The following is a 23852-nucleotide window of genomic DNA, read 5'->3' as shown; positions in this document are numbered from 1 at the left end:
CAGCATACTTGAAGGACTAAGTACAACACAATCTTAAGCATGCTTACTCAGAAGGAAGTCCTGCTGAGCTCCTTAACAGGGTCTTTACCCCTACTAAGGCTGCTGTCACGGTCTGGTTCATGGGCGATCAAAGTCCCGGCTGGGGACATCGGGACCGGGGGCAAGATGGCGGGGTGGGAGCAGGAACAGGAGTCCAGAAGCCAGGAGTCAGGAAGCCAAGGGTCCGAGGGTCAGGAAGCAAGGAGTCATGGAATCAAGGGTCCGAGGATCAAGAAGCAAGGAGTCATGAAGTCAGGGGTTTGAGGATCAAGAAGCAAGGAGTCAATGAGCCAAACACAGCAAGACAGGGGACGTGTTGCTGTGGCAAAGAGCCGAAGGGAAATGCTGACCTTTTATCCCTTCCTGGCTCTTGCCACCAGGTGCTGTGAGTTACCAATCAGCCTCACCTGTGTGGCTGCACCTTGCCTCTTCAGAACAAACTTAGGAAGGCCCCAATCCTGCAAAGTCCTACTGGTCACAGGGCCTGGCTCCTGCACGCACTCCTGACAGCTGCTGCCAAACTGTCACTATTTTGTGGGTAGGATTCAATACCATACCAGTAAATTCAAGTTGTACAATTAAAGTGAATTGGGCACTGGTAAGTGTGGGATAACACCTGTTTGATGTGATGACCTATGACCCTGCCACAAATAAACGTGAATGCATGCTCAGCATAATGAGCAGGTCATCTGGAAGTGAGTTTTGTGTTCTTAGGGTTGCAGTCTCTGTTGCTCCCGGCTCCTTGTGATTATACTACCAGGGTTATTAGCTGCAAATTTCTTAAAGGCTGGTCACTGAAGAAATGCAATTCCTGGTGATTGTGGTCTCCTCTTTTTCTGTCTCTGGTCCTATGTTGTGTGTTTCCTGTACTTAGGCAAGCCCACTGCAGAAACATTTTTAATAGCACTGGATCTTATTTGTGATTTGATGCCCCCCAGGAAACTTAGAACTTGGCATATCCTGCCCTTGCTGCAATTCCTGGATTAATAGTCAGGGCAAAGTGCAAACTTTGAGTATTTCCACATGCCCAAAAAGCTTCTGCCTTTATAGCAACGAATTGCCTTGAACAGAAGGTACACGAGCATTTGAAGTAGAGCAACCAGCTGCTTTGCTTTCCCAACTATCTTTGGGTACCCCACAGGTTTTTAAGAAGATTCCTCTTATTGCCCCCCTCCTCTACATTGACATCTCACCATATTGAAAGAAGTCACAGTAACGTCAATGTCAAATGCTAGCTAGATTAACCAGTTTCACTAGTTTTTCAGAAAACAGCATGGTTGCAAGAAGTCTTAAGAAAATTAGTTTTAGTTTACTATTTAGTTTTCCTATTTACTCACAATGGTTTAGGGAAACCAATGAAGTACAGACTGATTTCAGTAAGCAAAGCTCTCAGTCAGAAGAGTGCTTCATTAATTCAGCTGTGGTCAATAGCCTCTTGACCCACCAATAAAGCATTAAATATAATCTGGATTCCTTAGACTTCTAGTCAAACACTTGAGTCTTTGAATGGGTTTACCATGATTATGTGCAGAGTGACCTTCCGTGATTTGACCTTGGCTAAATCTATATTGCAGGAGTTATTTTCATTGATGCATTCATGATTCATGGGTGAAAGATAGCCATATTATCACTAATGATCAATCAGCATTTTCCTCCCTTAAGTCCTATTCTAAGAGTTGGCAGGCACTTAAAAGAATATGAACACTACAGTGGTACCTCGGGTTAAGAACTTAATTCGTTCCAGAGGTCCGTTCTTAACCTGAAGCACCACTTTAGCTAATGGGGCCTCCTGCTGTTGCTGCACCGCCACTGCATGATTTCTGTTCTAATCCTGAAGCAAAGTTCTTAACCCAAGGTACTATTTCTGGGTTAGCAGAGCCTGTAACCTGAAGCGTCTGTAACCTGAAATGTCTGTAACCTGAGGTACCACTGTATTTTGTTTCTTCTTATAATTGCGATTTGATTTACCATCTGCTTTTAGCATTATTTTTCTTTACCATCTCTAATGCACAATTCAACCAACAGTGATATAATGAGAACCATGAAATGGATCAGAATTTAATGGAACCACATTGCCCTTACACATTTTCCATGGTCAGAAGAACTGCTCATCATTAGAGAGCTGGTGTGGTTAACTGACTAGAGAGTTGGACTCAGACCAGGAAGAACTGGGTTTAGATTGCATGAATCTTACTAATGGGCTGTGAGCATCTTTCAGCCTGAGATGCTTCATAGGGTTGTTGAGAGATAAAATAACTACCGTGAATTCATTTGAAGGAAGGGTGGGATGGGAATGTGATAGATAAATTTACCACGGCAGGAAAATGGTGAAGAAATTGTCATGTAAGAATGCAGTTGAAATTTTGTGTCTAGACTTCAGTGTTCTGGTCAGAACTCTTCATATACTGTTCTCAACAACCACAACTTTCAATATCAAATCAATTAAGGGTGAAAACGACCACATTCTTCAAAGCAGATATTGAAGTAGCCATTGCTTTGAGTAACAAGCATACAACCAACTCTTAAGTTGTTCCCATTTCAATCTAAAATTGAACAATTACACTGGGGATTTGGAAATCTAATTTTTGTGTTACATCCAGCCTCATATAACCAACATGCTTAAGGCTAATTAATGCATGAAGGGGTTAAGACCATAAAGTAAGCTGTCCTACTAGGCTTAGCTAGGTCAGGCCACCTCACCTTGGGAGGAAGGGTTATCCAGCCTTTGTTCTACCCATTCCATCATGTGAACCCTACCAGTAAGGAGGTCTAAGCTGGATTCTCCATCTTTGTGTTTCTATACAAATAATTTAGAAATATTTACCATTTTGGAACCTAAGCTATACTGCCTGTCTTTTATTGCTGCTGAATGGGAAAGCACATGACTCTGACCATTGAAGAGTTTGTAAATAAACCATTTTTAACTTACCAAACGTATGGTCTTTTTCTATGCTAAGGGAAGTGGGAACTTTAAAAGCAGCTTAGAATTGGATATTTTAAAGGTATAACAGTCTGTATTTCCAAGCTTTACATCGCTGCATGTTTTGTGTTTTTAAATATCTGCTGGGGTTCTCTCACCAAAGAGTACTTGCCCTGAACCTGGATCTAGGCATCCAGGGAATTCTCCTTATTTTACCATATCTATTTTTCCTTTAGCCAAATCAAACCATCAGATTTTGACTTGGTGGGAGGAAATGTCTTAAGCATTACTTTATTGGTCTGGTAGTCTTAAATCACTGTATTGGTCTGGCAGTCTTTGAGGAGTATTCAGTGAGTCAGACATAATCCATTCAGGCCCAAACTAGACATCATAAACAGATGCATGTAACATTCCCCACAACCTTTTAATAAATAAAAATAAAATAAAGACCAACCTCAATGGACTGAGGCTGGACACAGAGGAATGACAAGAGGAGAGGATCCTTAACCTTCTCTCTGCCTGCCTGCCAGCCAGCCATTTTTTGCCTCTCATAATCTTTCCCCAAGGTGCTTCCTCACCAGACCCAGCATTAGCACTCAGCATACAGGAGCAATCCACATTTTCCTAAAACACATCTCAATAGAAACGGGGACCAGCCAGTCTGTATTTACCAATATGAAAAGTTGTACTGTGAAATCATCGTACAGTTGCCCAGTTTAGGATAGATTTGGATGCACACTTGCTACATTTGAGTCATGTTTTCTTTCTGTATGAGCATATCTGCATGGATTTGTGCATACTGCCTGTCACCAATAATACAACACCACAAAATACATTGAGGATCGTTTTGGGTGCCCAGTAACACATGCTGATGCTCATGGATATCCAAGCCAATGCATATCATGGCATAATGTAACACAAAGAAGAGAGCAGCAGCTTATGTGTGATAAGTGCTGTTCTATTCATGGATGGGATAAGAGCTGGAGGCCAGGCTTGAAAATTCCTCTCCATCAGCAAGAGATTGAAAAAACTAAGGGCTGGGAAAAGATACGGAGAGAGGTTGAGAAATAGCAGTTCACTCTTACTAATGAAATTTGCCTGTCATCGAACCCTTCAGGCTATTGCAAAAAAGAAACAGGAACCTCACAAAGGACCAACTGTACCACCTCAGGACTTCCCTCCAGATGCCTTCAAAGAAACAATGGCAACTTCCTCCAGAGCTGTATAATCCTTGTTGCATCTCTTATCAACTGCAAACAAGAAGTGACACTGTTGTCAGTCTTCAAGTGCGCTAAGACTACCCATTTGGCCTCCACCACTGAGCTAGTGGCATGTTAGGATGGGTAAAAACCTGTCCCTGCCACACGCATTTGGATCCCATATTCAGTACATAGGTGATGCAATGAAGTACTTGGTAGTTCCCATATATCCTCAAGAGCTGAAGTCAACTATACCACATGGGCAAAATAAAGCCATGTTCAATAAATCCTTCAAAATAAAGTGAAAGGACTAAGTAGTCTAAATGAGAGGCACAGATAGGATAACTATTTTCCCCCTCTAGACAACCAAAACATTAAGTATCCCTTTAATACAGTGCATGGGAAACTTATTATTTCTAGATCCAGCTTCCTATGCATAGTTTGGTTGGGCCCTGTATAATTATATGAGTGGAAACATGCTGTTAATAACACCAAAGGATATATTATAAGGAGGTTAGGATAATATGCGTAATCACTGTGGGTTGCACTTTGTTAGATTCTGGAGAAGGAAAATGTTACATTCTCTTTTTTTAATAAATAAAAAAAAGCAAGGACACAGTCTTGTAATAATAATGCAAAGGGAAGGTGAAAAATGAGGCAAGGCAGCTTTGGTTATGCATAACAAAGACCTTCATTTTCACAGCCATTATGAAAACAAGCTTTTCAAAGGTACTCGGGTGCCATACAGCAAGTCTCAATCGTATGTGCTTACTCAGTTATTAAATTTAGCCTCGGGGTCTCTGGTTATAAATGAGAGATCTTTATGGCTTCAGTTTGATGTATTTAGCACTAGAGTCACTGTAGTAGAAACCAAGCTGAAATGACAGTTTCCCTACAGAAACCCAGTAGCAGGACTGTGCCTGTTTTTGAGAGGTTGCCACAATACAGTATTTGGGGAGGGGGAATCAACAGACACTGTGGAGATTCATTGGCAGGAGGATTGTCCTGTCAGTTCCTAAACAGCTACCAGGGCAATCCGGATAATTTTTTACTAGAATTCCCATCATCCCTATTGGCCTTGGTAGCTGGGGCTGATGGGAGTTGTAGTCTAAAGAAGACAATACAGCTAAGATGGGGCAAATGCTTGTTCTAAAAATGCTGTACTGGTTACTCCAGAGCACACAAATTATATGGCTGAAACAATGCTATTTTTCTAGGAAAAGAGGAGCGGAAACTCACCATGAACACCTCCTTTGTTCTCTTATAATGGCGCCCACCTGGTTCCATCCACCAGAGGTGCCAGAATTGAGTTTTGGTGACTTCCAGCTGGAAAAAAAGCCCTGGTAGCAAAAGGCTCAGGCTACCATTTGGCAAGCAAGGGAGAAGAACTTAGCACCCAAAAGCTTTGTATTCACATGCCAAAAGAAGTTCATGGAGAAGTCTCAGTAATACAGTAAAACCTCGATTTTCGAGCGTCTCAGAAGCCAAACGATTCAGAACCTGAACACCGAAAACCTATAAGTTAATGCTTCCATTTTCAAACACGCCTCGGACATTGAATGGCTGACCGTCAATTGCACCTCAGTTGTCGAACGTTTCGGATTTCGAACAGTCTTCCAGAACGGATTACGTTCGACAACCAAGGTTCCACTGTATCAGATGCCCTAAATGAGAAGGCTGAGAGTGCATGCTTTGAACCTTAAAGCTACGTGGAAGGTCAATATTGGGATTGCAGTTTCAGAAAATCAACCAAATATGCTTTAAAGCTCCATACTGATCAAAATGATCTCAGTCTGGGTTAAAGGGGCTGCACTTAAATCACTCCACAAACTGCAATACAACCCAGTGCAGTTGCCTAAAATAAAAACAACTTGCTTTGTCTAGCCCAGGCATAGGCAAACTCGGCCCTCCAGATTTTTTGGGACTACAACTCCCATCATCCCTGACCACTGGACCTGTTAGTGAGGGATGATGTGAGTTGTAGTCCCAAAACATCTGGAGGGCCGAGTTTGCCTATGCCTGGTCTAGCCTGTTGGAGAAGGTGTAAACAAAAGGGTGCTCGACAAAATTGTCTTTTGGCCTAAGCAGGTCATTCAGTGCACCCCTGTAGTGTTTGAGATAATATCACAGGTTGTTGGGGATATGTTGTTTCAGCAGCCCATGGTAACATCTCCTCTAAATTCCATGGAAGATCAATGTAGCAGCACCAGTTCCTACCAGGAGATACCTAGCAAGGATATAATGGGGAACCTCTCTGTTTATGAACAACAGTGAGACATCATTTGTTTAGTCTCCTGCAATTCCACCCCATCTCTGTCTGGCCCACTTATATATAATGAGACGCACCACTCCAACTCAACAGGCATGCTCAAACTGGGTTTCCACAAGTCCAAACATTAACACTGCATGCCACTGAGAATGTTCCCTACTGCAGCCAAGTAGGAAGCATGCCAGGTTTCATCACAAGGGTGCATATTCACCTGTCATCAATTACAGGGTTTGCACTAAACTTTCTGCTAATCCATTGGTGGGTGAGTGGGATGGTGCAGAGAGGTACATGTGAATGCCATTTTGGTACATAAAGTGCTTAAATTCTTCTGAAGCAAACTGTGGGTCATTGTCATTGATGACTTTGCAAATATCATATGAAGGGGACTCTTGACAAATTCAGATATATAGCAGAGTCTTTGTTTAATTTATTTTTCACAGCACATTAGCAGCTCTCTTGCGGCACACTGCTGTGCTCCTGCAGCACACAGTTTGGGAATTTTCTGACCTAGGTAGTAGGCTGCTTTTAGTATCCTGCCAAAAATAAGTCTGAATTTTTGAACAGATGTGGCATTGCCAGGAACAGCTGAGTGGGTAGAGGGGCTTTTTATTTTCCTATATGAAAGGGTCAATGGTCACAACAACCATCCAAGCACTGTATTGTATCTGTAAAATAAATAGATTTCAATGCCATGTGTGGTAACAGGTTTTTTTCCATCAATACATAACAGGCTCTAGAAAAGGAACAGGGGGGGGGACCTTTGCTAAAACACAAAAGGATGCATTCTACTGCATTTTGCCAGGATACAAAAGAAATACAAAAAGCAAAACACTTGTCAATATTTAGAAAGTTTCAAGGTTATGTTTTCTTCCTGCAGCTTTGTTTTTCCTAAGATAACTGATGTGAATACAAGCAGTCAAGACAACTAAGGAAGAATTTAAAAAAACAACAAACTGGATTGTGGGAAAGTACAAGATGGGATGGAAATGTCAAGATGCACTGTTTATTCAAACCAATGGTGACCTTCACTTCAAGGCTATTTCTTGGAGCTTCAAAGAAAAACACCATTGGAGGATTGCATACCTGCCAATTTTTTAAAAAATCCAAGATTTTGGGTTCTGGCCTGGGACTTGGAAGTCTCCACCTCCACCAGGACCTTCTAGCATGAAGCAGAAGTAAAGCCAAGAAAAGCATCCTATATTTAATTAACATTTTTTTCTGGACCATTAACTGTGTGCTAAAAGTGGCCTTTTCCTCACATTCCAGTCACACATTCAGTCAATGCAGTGACAGGGACTGAGATTGCAACCACTGGCACTGCCCCCATACATTCAGCATAAAATGAGAACGGGCTGCATGAACAATCAACTAACTGAATAAGTGCAAAGTTTGTACTCATGAGACGAAACCTTGATACAAGATAGTGCCAACATGAAATCTGGCCCTCTCCACCACCGCTTACAGCTTCCCAAAAGGTTTTACTACGCCACATCTTGTAAAGCAGGGTACTTTGGGGGTGGTATAGCAAATGTCTAAGAAATTCATACGAAACTTCTTGTTGAAACATCTTCAGCAAACAGAAAGCTTTTTTGCAATCCTAATCATGGCGCGTTGATGATTTCGGGGGAGAGATTTGCTGCATGGGTGGGAAGAGTTGCCCGTGACTGTTCCTCTGGTTTGCAAATGTGCCCTCAGGTCCAAAAAGTTTGGCAACCCCTGCTTTAGTATTGTGTCCACTCACTGCGATCTATGAGGCTTTTCATGTGACACCATTCCTTCTCTGCAGGGATGTGAGAATCCATCATCCTCCCTTATACAATGCATTTTTGTACACCCATTTGTGTGTTCATTACATAACTGTGTTGCAAAATCTGAAGCAGCACAGATTTTGCAGAATGTTTGTTTTGTTGCATATTGTTTTGGAAAGTGTGAAATAATGCAAACAGAATCAAATTTCTCACCCAAACCTATTTCTCTACTACATTTTCTGTGTTCTCAGACAGCCTCCTCACACCGACTTGAAGAAAGCAGCAAGGCTCTCTGCATAAGTTCTTTCCTTTCCTTTCCTTTCCTTCCATCCACATTTCCTGGGGACTAGGCCAAAAAAATGCCTGTGGGATATACAGTCCTGCATGGAGAGTCTAGTCACTCACTACAAGACGATGTGACAAGGATTTCCCAGCCCCCAGGAAACACAGCAAGGAAGAAAGAATGGATATCCTTGCCACTTGCTCTCAGGAAACACAACACTTTGTTTAAACTGAAAAGGGGTGAAAGAACCCCTTATGGTATGCCACCCACAGTCCCCCAAATCAGCACACAAACATCTTTAATGTTTAGGCCATGTGGGGTACAAATCCGTAAGAACTTGAAATGTACTGACCCTAGGCCTTCAGCTACAAGTCCTCTAGGTAGAAGTAGGGGAAATGGGGAGAAGGGAGATCCAGTTTCTCCAAATGGAGTTCATAAGTAAACAAACTTCAGAAATAGAGCTTTTTACCTGCTGATAATCCATCTGCAACACCTGGGTGCATGCCTATTGTTTCAATCAGGCTTTGCAGAGATTAGAGTTGAAAGCATAGTTTTCAAAAGTGTGTTACACTCCTCTTGCCCTCTTTTCATCTTATCTCTTTTCCATCTCCATAATTTTATCTTGCTAACCAATTTCTCTTCCCCCACCTTGTCCCCTGCTTTTATTTTAATTAAATTCTTCCTAAGACTTGTAGCTTAACCAAGATTTATATTAAGGAGACAGCCTGCTCAACAGGCAGGTTTTTTCGCCCTTAGCTTTCAGAGTCACATTTTTCATTCAATTTTTGACCATCTGTGCATGTTCTTTTTCTACTGTGGGTTTGGTTTTTTTTTTTTTTTTACTTAAAATAACAGAGAAGCAAAGGGTGAAAACAACAAAAGCACAAGAAATTAAATTTAAGGCTTGTGAAACAGATTGGGAAAAGGCACGGTACAGTAGGGCATGAATTCACCTACATAGACAAGCTTTTGCCTAAAGAAAACACCAAATTAAATGCCCTTTCCAGAGTTAGCACATATGGGTCAGGGGAGTAGGGATCACTGCCCAGTAATACATAGGTTCAGTTGAATGTCTGAATATACATTGGTCTGTGGCAGACCCTACTACCATCTTCTCACCTCTACACAGTCTGTGTGCTTTTTCTTTGGAAGTGTGGTACAATCTGGAAAAGACATACAGTAATTGCATGCAGCTCTCTAAGAGAGAGTATTCAGCACAAAGCCGACATCCTCATGGATCCTTGGGGAAGCTTAAGCTGTTCCAAGTTTGTACATGCAAATGTACCAACAAAAAATAGTTGGATTTATCAGGGGGCTCTACCAATTCACTTTGTATGAAGAAATTTTGTTAGTAGTTATTCCTGCTTTGTAGAGTTTCCTGTTAACTTGTTCTACAAGTTTAGGGTGGGTAGCACAATTTATACAGACTTTATTTCATGCAAACTTGTGAAATCCTTTGGGCTCACCAGGTGATCTTCAAAACTAAGTTGAGAATTGAACCCAAGTCTCATCACCAAACCCAACCTTCTACTCAGTGCCGGATTTATGTATAAGCTAAACCAACTATAGCTTAGAGCCCCACTCTCTTGGGGGCCCAAAAAAATTTAAAGGAAAAAAACTAGATGTACATTTCCAAAATATAAGATAAAAAATAAAGTAAAACCTACATACAGCAACAGTGTATTGTGTTGTGTAGGCTCCTATTTGTTATGTGCAACTGTCTTTAAATACCTATTAGGTCCATAAATATATATATATATATATTCAAAACAAAAAACAGCAACAATTTGTTGTTGACAATGACAGCTGGACATATAAAGGGCCACATTACCTTCAATAGCTTAGGGCCTCAACAAACCTAAACCCAGCCCTGTTTCTACTCCCTGCACAGTTAGCAGTGAGCTATAAAAGCAAATGACTTGTTAGTAAACCAAAGGTTAGATGAGCTATTAGTAGGACAATTGTATCAGTTTTGGGGTTGCTTTTCAGAATAATCTGAAGCATAATTGGTACTAGGAGATGCTGCAGCAGCAATTATCTACCTATAGGATCAATATGAGGTAAATATGGGGGATAAAATGGTTTCGGTTTACATTTTAATGTGGCCCTAGCCTAGTTTGCATGTCCCAAACCAGTACACAAACTGAAATGCAGCTACTCTTCAAAATCTGCACTTTTCCAACCATCTAAATTCTTGTGAACACAATCCTGGATAGTAGGTGTAGAACACTCACCTTTTTTGTATCTATCCTTTCTCCAGTGGAAAAGGAAAATCTGAGCCTCTGTATCTGGAAAAACATATGGTGACATTTCCCCTTCACTGTAGCAAAGCATAGGCTCTTCTTAAAACCCTTCCCTTCAGAATCCTAAGATCCCACAGTGCTCTGTGTCTAGAACAGCTGAGGAGACAATTTACCTCAGCATCATATGCTGCCTGGGGCCTAATATGTTGCATCTGAAACACGGCTACGTGAAACCTGGATGGGCCTAACCTCAAGAAGATTCTGGGCCTCTTCTCTCGATTGTTGTTTTCTCTTTTTTTCTGTTATTGTTCAAATGGAAGTCTCTAGTCCTTTTACTTGCTGATTTATAAGAGGAAGTGTGCAGGCAGTATTCTACTCGGTTGTTCAATAAGAAGCAAACTTGCTGATGTTTAGACTGCCAGTTCTCTCCACTCTTGAATTCAGTTTAACTGGAAGGCGCTTGTATTAAACCTGTGTTTATATGCGTAGCTATGCCTTAAGGACTTGCTCAAACCTCAAGCAGACAACAACACACACACTACTCTTTGTTATTGTTCAGTAATGACATCACCTCTCCTAACCTGTTACACCTGCACACCTCAACAGTTACAGATTCCTGGCAAACTTCTGATACTTCTGAGGAGAAGGTGTTGGGCTCCCAGAAGCACTGTAGATTTTCAAGAGCTGTGGGCTTTCCCCCTCTTGAACTGTGTTGTTTTCGTTCTTGCTAACTTCCCTGAAAAGATGCATCTGGGAAGGTACAGGCCTAAAACCAGCACTTGGAGGCAACATATCTGCCCCATGCTTTGGTCTTCTTTTTGCACACACTCTCTGGTGGGCAGCAGAATGCACAGCACTTAGTTGTCAAGCAGCAAAGCTAATGCTGCTTTTTGGTTTCGACTCACAAGATAACAGAGAAATGGCCGAAGTAGAGGAATTGGTATGGCTGTTGTTTTTTTAATTCATTGAAAGAAACCAATCTGTAATGAAAAGAAAGCTGCGGTATTCAGTAAGTGTTAGATGAGCTCTTGTACACTTCATTGCCATTTTACCTCTTGTGTGGCCTCTGCAGTTCTCATTTTTGACTTTATAGAGAAAATGCTCTGTGCAAGCAAATTCCGCCCTTTGCGGCTGGTTCTGTCGCCATTTGAGCACAACACGCAGAATAGGTTAAATCAAAGTTCTATACAATAGCAAGGCAATCAATAATAGTGTTTGAAAGCTTAAACTCTAAATTTTATTCAGCAGTACAGCCCTGGTGTTATCCAGTTTGTGAGATGAGAGAATGCCGTATAAATAACAGTATATAGCCCTGAAAAGTCCACAGTAAACACATAATAGAATTTGCTTTCAGTGTTCTGCCACCATTCATAAATCACTCTGGCCAAACTCCCGCCGTTTATGGCAGGACTCATATCCCTAAAGTGAATTACGGTCTCATCTCCAGTATGCAACCAGCTATTGTCCCAAATATATCAGAGGTGAAAAGCAACATTGGAGGGATGCTGTGTATGCACATGTTTTCAGAAGGCGTTCAGCGGATCACTAGGATAGAGACTTGAAGGAATATTGCTGTGTGTTTGCAAGAGTCTCAATCTAAAGAAGAGACAGTGAAATAATGTCTTATATCTACAAGATGAGCAACAAGCGAGTTCTGCTTGTTTCACAGTTTTCAGCGTTCATTTTATCCTGGAGCATGGCTCAGGAAAACAGAAGAAAAATAGTTTGACTTCTGGTTAAACTAGAGAATATTCTTTTTTCAATTCACGTATCTACATCTATTGGGCAAGAACACAGCTTAAGAATGGTTTTGGATTTTTAAAATACTTTTACCTTGTCTGGTCAAATTTAGTTCATTTACTAAGGCCATGGCTACCAGTAAGCCGGGCACTGTATTATCGAATCTGGTGATTTTGGAAACAATCCAGGTTTCTTAGCGTTTGGACATATACAACTCCCTTGTGAGAGTTCTGCACCTATTCTACATATTCTGCCTTTACCCAATTTCCACACCTCTTCCCCTCTCCCGATTATAATTTGAGAACTCTTAACAGTTGTAAATGTGGTTCTCTTGTGCTAGGTGTGAAGTACTGGCTTTACTGTACAGTGGTACCTCGGGTTACATACGCTTCAGGTTACATATGCTTCAGGTTACAGACTCCACTAACCCAGAAATAGTACCTCGGGTTAAGAACTTTGCTTCAGGATGAGAACAGAAATCGTGCTCCGGCGGTGCGGCAGCAGCAGGAGGCCCCATTAGCTAAAGTGGTGCTTCAGGTTAAGAACAGTTTCAGATTAAGAACCGACCTCCGGAACGAATTAAGTACTTAACCCGAGGTACCACTGTATATTCAAGTCAAAGGTTTCACTACTATTTTTATGTCATACACAGAGAGCTGTTGCAGCCCTGTAGCTAACTGTGATTTCCCCCCTTCTCCATTGATGTCCATCCTAGTGCACAGCACATAAGGTGTTCAAACTATATGAGAAAGGGAATAGTTGGATCTGTAATGAAAAGGAAGGCGGTTTTATGTGGTGGGATTGTGTAACAGCAGTAACATTTTGCAAGTTGGCAATGACTTTGCATAAATATTCCAAATAAATGTGCCACTTGTGATTGTCTCTTCTACCCAACTATTAAAGATGCAGGAATTCTGTCCTCTTTTACATCTGTCCACCTTAGCCAGCACAGCCATTTATTGAATTAGGTGATAATAGGGCTGCCATACATCTGGATTTTCCCAGACATTACTGGGATTTCAAAGGCAAGATTGACATCCGGGGGGGGGTCCAAAAGGCAGCGCTTTGTCCTGCATCTTAGGCAAGTCAATGAAAAAAAATGCAGGGTTTTTTTCATTTTCAACAATTTCATTGGTTCCTAAAAAAAAAGTTCAACAACTTTTGTAGTGTCCTGGTTTTTACGTTTTGAAATATGGCAACCCTAGAATGTATGCACACTTTCCTGGGAATAAGCCCTACTGAATTCAGCCTCAACCTGGGGTGCACCAAACCTTGCACCACCCCAGGACATCAGCCACTTCTTTCCACTGTTGGGAAGAAAACGTAATAAGTGTGTCATGGCTTGTATTCAAACCACGTTTACTGCAGCCAAGGCACAGTATGATAACAAGTGGGGCCAGAAAGAAAGGTGCAGGCTATGGGTCCTTTGGAGAATGGGTAGCCTTGCTGCCAGTCAGTTTAGGTCAGCTGCCGTTTTTGAACAATTGCTCTTTCCAAATGAATAGCATCCTTTGAGTTTGTAAAATCCTCCACAGCTTATCTTTTCCTCCAGGGCATTCTTCTCTAAGAAAAGAAAGAACAAATGTCGGGAAGAACTCCGACAGGTAACTTGAAAAATAACCCACTGTGGTGTATTTAGTATTATATGAGTTTTCCAGCTACAGTTGTCCAAACCATCCTGTTTACTCCAATTTAACCCATCCCTGAGCCTTTCTGAAATAGGCTTTATCTTTACTGCCAAGACTTTTGTAGGAGTAATGTGAGAGCCTGGCTTCTGACCCCTCCCATGTCATCTCTTCCTTGGTCAAGATTTAGACTGCCAATTCTTTGGAGCTGTTGACTTATGTTACTCGCTAAATCACCATGTTCAGTGATGGCACTACACAAATAAAAACAGTTAATACTATCCCAACCCCAACATAGCAGATGAGGCAGGAAAGGACAGCTTCTTGAATCTCCTCAGGTCGAATGTCATCCTGCTGTTCTTATTCAGTACTTTCTTTTTTTTAAAAAAAAGAAGTTTGGATGTGTGCTTCAGTACAGGTTTCACACAGTGAAATACCTTACAACCTCATGCAGCTGCTTTAAAATATTTCTTTTTAAGTGTGGTTACAGATCTCCTGCAGTCCTTGTATTTTGTATTTTGCACTTTCCACCATATATTTAACCTATTTGCGGTCTCTGATGAGTTCTGATCATTGAGAACTTTGTTGGCCTGAGGGATTTTACTACCTGAAGCAGAGGCCCAATGGGACCTATCCCATTTGTCTCACTGAGATCACAGCTGATTATACTATGATAGATTTGTAGAGCTAGAAGGGACTCTGAGAGAATCTCAACTAAAGCATCCATGGCAGATAGCCACCCATCTCGTCTTAAAAACATCCAGTGGAGGAGAGTCCACCACCTTCCGAGGGAGTCTGTTCCACTGTCAAACAACTCTTACCGTCAAAAAGGTCCACTGTCACCTGGTTTTTGCTGCTTCTCTATCTTAAGCCACTCAAAGAGTCTTGCTGTTCTTCCCTCAATTTCAACTCTGGCGCACCTTACTCATAAGCCCTCCTCTAGGAAACACAGATCTCAGCTTCTGACACCAGTGTTGAATGCCACCCGCAATCTCTGAGTAGTACATGATTCCAGGGGGGTTCTAGATGTGATTACCCAGAGTTTGCATTTCCTTTTGTGAATCAGGCACAGCAGAGACTGTGGTGTCTTTATGACAGATGGTTTACTTGCACATATATACAACCAGTGCCCACGACAGAGGGATTCACAGCAACAACACTCCAAGAAGGCCTTGCTTTTCCCACAGCTGCAGCTTTGAGTTCAAGAAAACACAGAGATCAGCCATTGTGCTCTGACCCTCTCTCCAGCTTGCTGGCTGCTGTATTATTCCTGCCTTCATCTATCCCAGCCCCAGGATGCCACCATTTTCTTCACACTGCTGTATGACAGGGTTGACTCTAGACAAGAAAGATCTGGATAACTACTGGCTTTTGGAGAGCAGCCATTGCTTCTTCACCCTAGTAAGCCTTGCTGCAACCTGAAATATTTTTGGCACAAGGCACAGCTGAACCTAATGTTAGTCTGCATAACATTTCCACCAACTGCTTCCATTTTAAGGCTACTACAGACTGTGAGCTTGAGCTCTCCCTCATACCAAGCAACGTTTTTTTCCTCTCTCCTGTCAACAATAGCATTGACGCAGAGAATATAAAATCCTAATAACCCCTTTTTTACTTCCCACTGACCTGTATCAAATTGTTCAGGGCCTTTCAAATCACCCCAGAAATCTATTTTTGCTTGCCAGCAGCTTGTCTCAGAAAAACTCCCCCACAGTTTTGCTCAGAAGATAGAACCCACTGGGCAGATGGAGCTGCAATATATTTCCCCTCCTTCTTTCTTGGAAGATTTTTATTTTGCATTAGTGTTACATTTGCAAATAATCTGTGTTGTTCATTATAGAACAGGGTTGCTGTTTTTCCTAGATTGTATTTAGCATTTCTGCCAACCTAAGGAACATATGTAAAAGGGGAAAAAAAATACCAAGTACAGTGGTACCTCGGTTTACAAACTTAATCCATTCTGCAAGTCTGTTCTTAAACTAAAGCCGTTCTTAAACTGAGGCGCACTTTCCCTAATGAGGCCTCCCACCACTGGTGCTCTTCCAACATTCCGTTTCCATTCTTTGTTGTTGTTTAGTCATTTAGTCATGTCCAACTCTTGGTGACCCCATGGTCCAGAGCACACCGGGCACTTCTGTCTTCCATTGCCTCCTGCAGTTTGGTCAAACTTATGCTGGTAGCTTCAAGAACACTGTCCAACCATCTTGTCCTCTGTCATCCCCTTCTCCTTGTGCGCAAAGGAGAAGGGTCTTTTCCAGGGAGTCTTCTGTTCTCATCAGGTGGCCAAAGTATTGGAGCCTCAGCTTCAGGAGCTGTCCTTCCAGTGAGCACTCAGGGCTGTCTAGGTTTGTCATCGCTTTTCATCCAAGAAGCAGGCGTCTTTTAATTTTGTGACTGCTGTCACCATCTGCAGTGATCATGGAGCCCAAGAAAGTGAAATCTCGAGGTAATGTTCGCTAACCAGAACACTACTTCTGGTTTTGCGGAGTTCGTATACTGAATAGTTCGTAAACACAGCTGTTCTTAAACCAAGGGACCACTGTACTATTCCATTGCTTCTACGGTTATTGTTGGTCAATTAATGTAAACATTTGAGAGACTAAAAATGACTATAAAGAGCTGATAAGCACATCAATATTGAAACATTGAAAGTGAAACATTATTTTCTGTTATTATTTTCCCAGTTTGGGAGGAAATAAAAATAGACAGTAAATATAGCTATTGATTAATTGCAGGTGTCAGGGAACTGCCATCAGTACCGGAGGGAGAGAGCAAAATCCAGAGAGATTCCAGAGAGCGTCCCGGGATTGGGAGAGGCAGCCCATCTTCTGGGGAAGAGAATCAGCATAGCACCAGTGGAGAAGGGGGGCAGATGGGGGAAGCGGCGAGGCGGTCCCATGACTCCTTGCCAGGGACCAGCGGGGAGAGTAGGGGTCCTCCGCTGCCTACGCCCTCCTTGCGCAGAAGGCTTTCGCGCAGAGAGAGTAGGAGGAGACTAGGCGTCAAAGAGCTTCTTTGCTGGAAGAAGTTTAAGAAATGCCCACTGACGGATTCTGCCAGTGATTGAGGCAGCCATGGGTGAGTGGCTGTCCAGACAGAAAAGGTTCACTCAGGCAACCCAGCCAGGTGTTTGCACCGGCTTACGCACGAGCAACCCCTAGAACCATTACAGCAGGCCACGGTGTTGAAAACTTATTTTTGAATGCATTTTGGCAAGATCTAGCAAAAGAAAATAACAGTACGAGAAGTTTGTTTTCCCACTGATGGCCTATGACCATCCTCTCTACCTTGGATTTCAATTTATATGCTCATCTAGTGCAGTTAAAATGTGGAATTGCTTTTTCTACCCCTGCCTCCATGCAAATCCCTTAGCTTATATGCAAGCAAAGGAAAATGTTTAAATATTCTCAGATATATTTTTGGGAACAGATGTTTGAATTGCCTTCATGCAGCAATAATTGAAAGATTGTGGCTGGGGAATAGAGTAATGTGGACTACGAAAGGACATCCATGTTGTCAGGATGTGCTTTCAATGTTAATTGTCTGTTTTAGAATTTGGTAATTTGCAAATAAGAAGCAATCGTAGGCTCTTAATATTCTGCAATAACAGTTTCAAACACTGCCTTGGGCACACAGTCATTCCAGAAATAACTTGGGGTAGTGTCTTATATGAAGGGGGAAATACTACTGATCTATGGGCCAGGGCGCTGAGTTTAGGGCAACCTAATGTGGAGGACAGGCCACTACAGATGGAATATGAGCTTAAATATCTTTCAGATGTTTCTGCCTGTCCATTTCTGCCTGTCCATTGCTGGAGCATGCCGGGGCACTGACTGGAGGGAGGTGGATGGCTGTCAAAGCAGCGGTGGCAGCAGAGAAAGTTCATTTGGTGGTTGCCACAAGCAGAGCTAGGCCTGATCTGGTTTGGAGGGAGTATTTGTGACGGAAAAGTTTGTTTTTGCTGAGCAGGTTGGTTCACCAAGTGTTTTCTTGGTGGATTTTAAGAGGATTTTAAGAGACAGTTGAGTAGGTTGGGACTGAGATTGGGAGATAGGGAGAGAAAGGAGAGAGAGTTGGTTCTGGGTAGAAACATCCGCTCAGGGGAATATATCAAAAGCTAGAGAAATAAGTCTCTGAGCTTAGTGTGAAGGACAGTGTGTGGTGTCCTGTATGAGTAATTAGGCCAGGAATTAACTGGGAGGCTGAGGCTGAGCCAGGAGGAGTAGAAGCTGGAAAGATACAGTCTACTTAGGTCTCATTCTAGTCAGGAGGGGAGAGATTCTTCTACAAAAAGAGAAGACTCCCAAACCATTTAAAAGGGATGTGGAGATCCCTTGGGTCTGTTACTTGGAGTACCTCAGGAATACGGGGTGTGCAACTGACAGGAAGTACCATCTTGTTTAAGACCCAAAGTATTAAGCAGCAACAGCTGTGCAACAACGGAGAAAGCACTGAAGTGAAATAACATTCCGGAACGGATTTAGTTCATAAACTGAGGTACCATTGCACTACGTTTTCCCTCACACAAGTCCCCCACAAGATAATCTGAGGTAGTTTGTGGAAATTCATGGAATTGGTGTTCTGTGAGGTGGGTGCACTATATTGAAGTGAGAGTGGGCCCAACTGCACCAGGGGGAAAGTGCCGTTGCGCCGTTGCATGTTCACGGAGGAGACCATCATTACTGCCATGTCAAGGGCTCCAAAAGTTTGGCCCTGGACAGGGCCTGGTTGTGGAATTTACAGTTTGTGCATCACAGTGGCTAAAGAGCACAAAGCAAGTAGTACGAATTTAGCATGCATCATGTTTGTAAGCCCATCTTAGAATTTTAAGGTGCTGAATACCTATTTAAAACATGGGGACTTAGCTATTTTACGCTCTTCTGGATCAACTTTGACCAGCTGGAAAGCTCAGCCAGCAAGAGGGAAGACATTTCACATTTTCAAAAACAATCCAGGACCTGAAATGTGTCCCATGGCAGATCAAAAAGGCATGTAGCTCATGCAGAGAAATAAATATTGCTTAAGGACAGAGAATTTTCAGTACTAGAATCCTATACATTTTTGATGGGTTCAGAGGAGGCTCATTTAAGAGTGAGTGAGCCTAATGCAGCTTGGTGGAAAATATTCTCTCTAGGGAAGGTCCTGGCAGCCTGGGCAATTGGGCCAGACTATGGGAATTTTTCCAGACAGGCGAGACACATATTTGTCCAAGGGAGCAAGCACCCTTTCTTCATAGTAATGTCCTTTTTACAGAATTAATGTCTCCACGTGGAGCTGAAGTGAAAGCTATAAATGCCTTGCATAAAGGTTTGTTAGTTTCTTTCCCTCTTCTTTCCCCCACCACCACAAAAGCCAATCTAGAACTACACAAAAGAGAAAAGATGGCAAAACTAACAGCTGCCTTCTTATGGAAGCCACTAGAAATTACCTCAGGGCAGCAGCTTCACACATCAGGCTGTCCCATGACCACACTGCAAGAAGAAGAAAGGCAAGGCAATTTTATATGCAATTCTGGCAGCAACCATATCAACAAGTGGCAGCCCAGAGAAGTGACTAAGAAAAATGGAAATGGCAGGGAAACATTTCAAGCTGCTAATTTTCTGGCCAAAGGATGAAAAGAACTGGAGATAGAATCACAAGTTACACCCCTCAACTGCATAGCTGATCTCACCTACATTTGTAAGCACTGAGAGTGTCCTCCTAGTGAAGGAAATTCTGAGGCTGCTTGCATACGCTGGGAGTAAAATTTTTAATGCAAATCACAAGCTTGTGTCGGTGTGATCTGGGCTGGAGCTGGGAACAAAGTGTTAAAGCCCCTACCCCTATATCAGGAATCTGATCTCAATCTTGAGAATGGGGTGGGAATCACCATTGCAGTTTCCTCTTTTTTTGTCATGCATGGAATTAAGCTTTTTCCAAAGCATGTAAGTGGAATCCCTTCACAGAACATAGACTTTCCCTCCCTCCCTCTCACACTTACACACACACAAAAATAAGCTATGGGACACAAGGAAGATTCCCCAACAAAACAAGTGGTCATAAAGCACAACTTGCATGTGCAAAAAAAAAGTCCTTTCAGAAAATTGTATTTGTATTGTGTGAGGTTCAAAATGTCTATGATTCCACATTACTCATGGCTATAAATTGTAAAGAGGATATACTTGGAAAAGTCAATTCTGCAGACGGTCTGCCTAATAACCTTTTTTCAGTTAATCTACATACAGTCATACAAAATTATGCTTTTAATGTATTTTTTGTGTTAGCTTTGTCCATTAAAAGGAAAACATCCTCAGCATGGATGCTATCTTCATAAATCTGGTGATCTCAGCGATGCAAATATAATCACTGAAAAATTGACTAGCTTCACTGGAATGCTTAGCTGGGGTGACATTAATCTTGTTTTCATTTCTGTGCTCATGAAGGTTAACTTGAGAGTGCAGGGAGCATAAGCCTTTATTTTACTCCCAGCTTCTACTGCATGCAAATGCAGACACTCTTGGCACGAAGAGGGGAAAGTCATTTTAACCTTGTTAGGCCATAGGGGAAGGAGCTGTCCTTTGTTGACATGAGAGTGAGGGGTTGAGAAGTGCATTTATTCATATCACAGTTCTTTAGATCTATGCATGTCTGCCAGATGTTACTGATCCGGTCAGTGTAGGAAGAACATTTTGCTACTGATCTCGGTGAGAAAACATCTGTTTCTGCTGTGCAGATAGGTAGTTATCTATAGTAACACTTTGGTCATGGCAGGAAAACCACAACAATGCAAATGCTGCTGCCAGGTCAGCCAGGTCCTAGAACTCACTGGGAATAGAGGCCTGCCCTCTTTCCAAAACATGTTGATCCTTTCACGATGCTTGCTAACAGCTAGACAGGCAAGGAGTGGGCCAACATCATTCATCATGCTGTTTCTCCGTTTTGTTGTTGATACCTCTTAGGGGTTCTGTTGTGGAAACTTGGTCATAATGAAGGGAGTGGCAGAACTCAAGTACAATTTTTGCTGGGGGGGGCAGGAAGACTGTATTTATAAGCAAATCAAAAATGACCCTTTAAAGCACAGTCCTATGTATGTCTGCTCAGGGAAAAAGTGTCTTACTCCTATGCAAATGTGCACAGGATTGCAGCCTACTGCTAGGCAGAGGAACACTCTCTTAGGGATGGATCAATCTGTCGGGTTTGTCGTCTTCCTTTCCAGTCTTGTGTTCTGTTTGCCACATTTCTGCATCAGTTTATGAACACTTTTTTTAAAACAAGCCTTCACAAAAATATATTCAACCGTCTCGGGAACATTTCTCCTACTGTATACATTTTTGCATGCGGCCTTCCCCAACAATGCATCTTATTTTCACTAATCTGTACCAATTTGTACACATACTTCCCCCAACATATGAATTCTTATGACCTTTTTTTGTTGGAAAACAGCATCACAAGGCGCAGAATGGTGCAAATTCTGAAGGAAGCTCATTTGGAATGTGAAGCAGCTGGTGATTACTGATCTAGGCTGCAATTTTACTCGAAAGTGGCCAAAATGCATTAGGTGTGTAGTTATGATTTTTGTTTCCACCACTCTATATGAAAACTGCACATTCTGAAGACATTTACATGCAATCATCTGTGGAACAAAATTTATCTTAATTGCCTTAGACTGAATTCATAAGCATGGTACTCATTTGACTAAAATGCAGATCGGGTAGGCATGTGACATATATCCTTTGGCAAAACACAAGCACTGCAGAGTTTCAGAAATGTTTGCCTCAAACACTATATTTTCATCAGTGTACAAAAAAGAACACCCCTATTGGGCAAATTTCTGATATTTCCCAGGCTTGCTTTTGAAATATATAGTAATTTATCTTCAGTGTTTTGAGCACAGCAGGAACATCATCTGAGGAAATGCTTAAAAATGGACATTATGTCTAGGGGCTCTAAAGAATATTGGGCTCTGATATATGTCTGAGCTCCTAAAAATAAAAAAAAGATATAAAACTCTCCAGATTTCATTATTTGAATGCATTATACAGATTAGACAGACCTACATATTATTGCAGTTGTAAAATTGATTTAAAGTGACAGAAGCAGAAGAGGGGTGTAGAGATAGGAAATACTGAGCTATGGATAGGGCCCACACTGAGTTAAGATTTCTCTAAACCAGTCTTCCCTCAAACTAGTGCCCTTCCAGAGGTTTTGGATTACTGTACTGCTCACATCAGCCCTCAGCTGATGGAAACTGCAGTCTAAAATTTTTGGAGGGGCACCAGCTTGGGGCAAGCTGCTGTACACAGCCACAGAAATGCATCTGAATATGAGCAAAAGCAATAGTTCTAAAAACAAAGTGTATTCCTTGCTTCAGATGATACACACGTCAAGAGTACGCCTCACCTCCCAAGGGACATTTCTCCTATACTGAAGAATGGTGGCCGTCTCTCAAAATGGTGGTCAGCACCTGCCATTTTTATAGGAACGAATATGTCAGCTGATTAGATGTCACTTTTGATTATTAAAATAGGCATAACTAATTAAATCACTGAATCAAATTAAATCAACTAACCCCATGTTCACCTGGAAGGGTCTGGAAAACCTCTGGAACCACTTCACCAGCAGAGATGGAGCACTGTTGGAGCGCCCCTGCTAAGATGGCAGAAAGCTCTGCTGGTGTAGATGTTCTCCCAGAAGAGATGGGAAACCAGGTGTCTCAGGTGTGCGTAGATAGGGATGCTCTGGATAAAAGCGCCTTCATTACCCCGACCACTTAGAGGTATAATCAAGTGGTATATACATTTCAAGTGGTATATACATTTTGTTAAAGATAGATAAATGAAACATACTTAGAGAATCAGCCTAACTTCGTGCCAGCCCTGTAACTGGTATAATAAATTTACAGTGAAAAATGTAGGTGGTGTGGGCTTTTATCCTAGTCACAGTGAAACAGGAGGGCACAGGGTATGGTCACTGCTCTGCCACGTAATCTCTCCTCTCCCTGCCCAGGTCAGGTGGTTTACAACATATGCAAAAGCTTGAGTTATAGGGAACCTCTTAAAACCACCGGGTAGGGTAATGAGACCTTTATTGAGCAACAAGTCTTTACCTCACTTACATGGAAGTAAGTTCTACTGGAACCCATGGAGAAAATTGCCTCAAACTGAGCTGCAGTGAGTCCCTTAAACACCTTAACCCTAACAATATATGCTTTATGAACTCTTAGGGCAGAAAGCTGGCAAAGAAGCTGTGTTCTGACAGATCTGATACTCTTTTTTGCTCCTCCTTTAAAGAAGTGATTTCAGTTTCGGCCAGAGGCTGTCACAGAAATGACAAGAGGATAACAGAGCATAGCAGCTGGCTAAAATTAGAACCCAGTTTGCTGTCTAACACATGTGGAGGAAGGAAATATCAAATGATGTGATGTTATTCCCATGATGTGCCATGTATTTTTTCAGCTAGTCAAGAAACAGTGGGTTCTATGCTGACCTTCTAGCCAATAGATTCAGAGAAAGAATGAACCAGGAAAGTCTAGGGGGCCACCAGGTGGCGCATTGGAAGATGGCCGACAATAACATCTCTCCGACCCACACGAGGTAATTAAGAGGCTGCTATGGGAAGTATGCAGCCTGTCTTATAGACCAATGTGACATCAGATGGAATCCAGGTTGCATGCAACTTGCTTAGTGAATTTTTAAACATGTTTAGAGAGTTTTTCTTTTTTTAAAAAAACACCTAAATGAAATACAAACACAAAAGGAGTCTTCTAAGCAGCAGCTTCAGTCTCTACTAGGAGTCTGGAAAGTGTTC

General features: G+C 42.0%; 2 long non-coding RNA genes across 2 annotated transcripts in view; both read right to left on the bottom strand.

Annotated features, from left to right (window-relative positions):
- The window catches only part of LOC309342857, a 176985-nt gene extending 165798 nt beyond the window's left edge, over positions 1 to 11187 (bottom strand). Inside the window, exons 1-2 of the long non-coding RNA XR_014157012.1 lie at positions 10875 to 11187; positions 10693 to 10746 (exon numbers count right to left, since the gene is read on the bottom strand). This is a non-coding gene — a long non-coding RNA (uncharacterized lncRNA). The remainder of the gene's footprint in view (positions 1 to 10692; positions 10747 to 10874) is intronic.
- Positions 11188 to 15150: 3963 nt separating this feature from the next.
- On the bottom strand, positions 15151 to 23570 carry LOC309341854. The gene is made up of 2 exons (XR_014156594.1): positions 19495 to 23570; positions 15151 to 15259 (listed from the first exon to the last, which is right to left on the bottom strand). It is a non-coding gene; the product is annotated as an uncharacterized lncRNA (long non-coding RNA).
- Positions 23571 to 23852: the final 282 nt, after the last annotated feature.

Source organism: Podarcis erhardii, assembly GCF_964252035.2.
Source record: "Podarcis erhardii genome assembly, chromosome: 5".
Classification (NCBI taxonomy): domain Eukaryota; kingdom Metazoa; phylum Chordata; class Lepidosauria; order Squamata; family Lacertidae; genus Podarcis; species Podarcis erhardii.
This window is presented reverse-complemented; position numbering and strand designations above follow the sequence as displayed.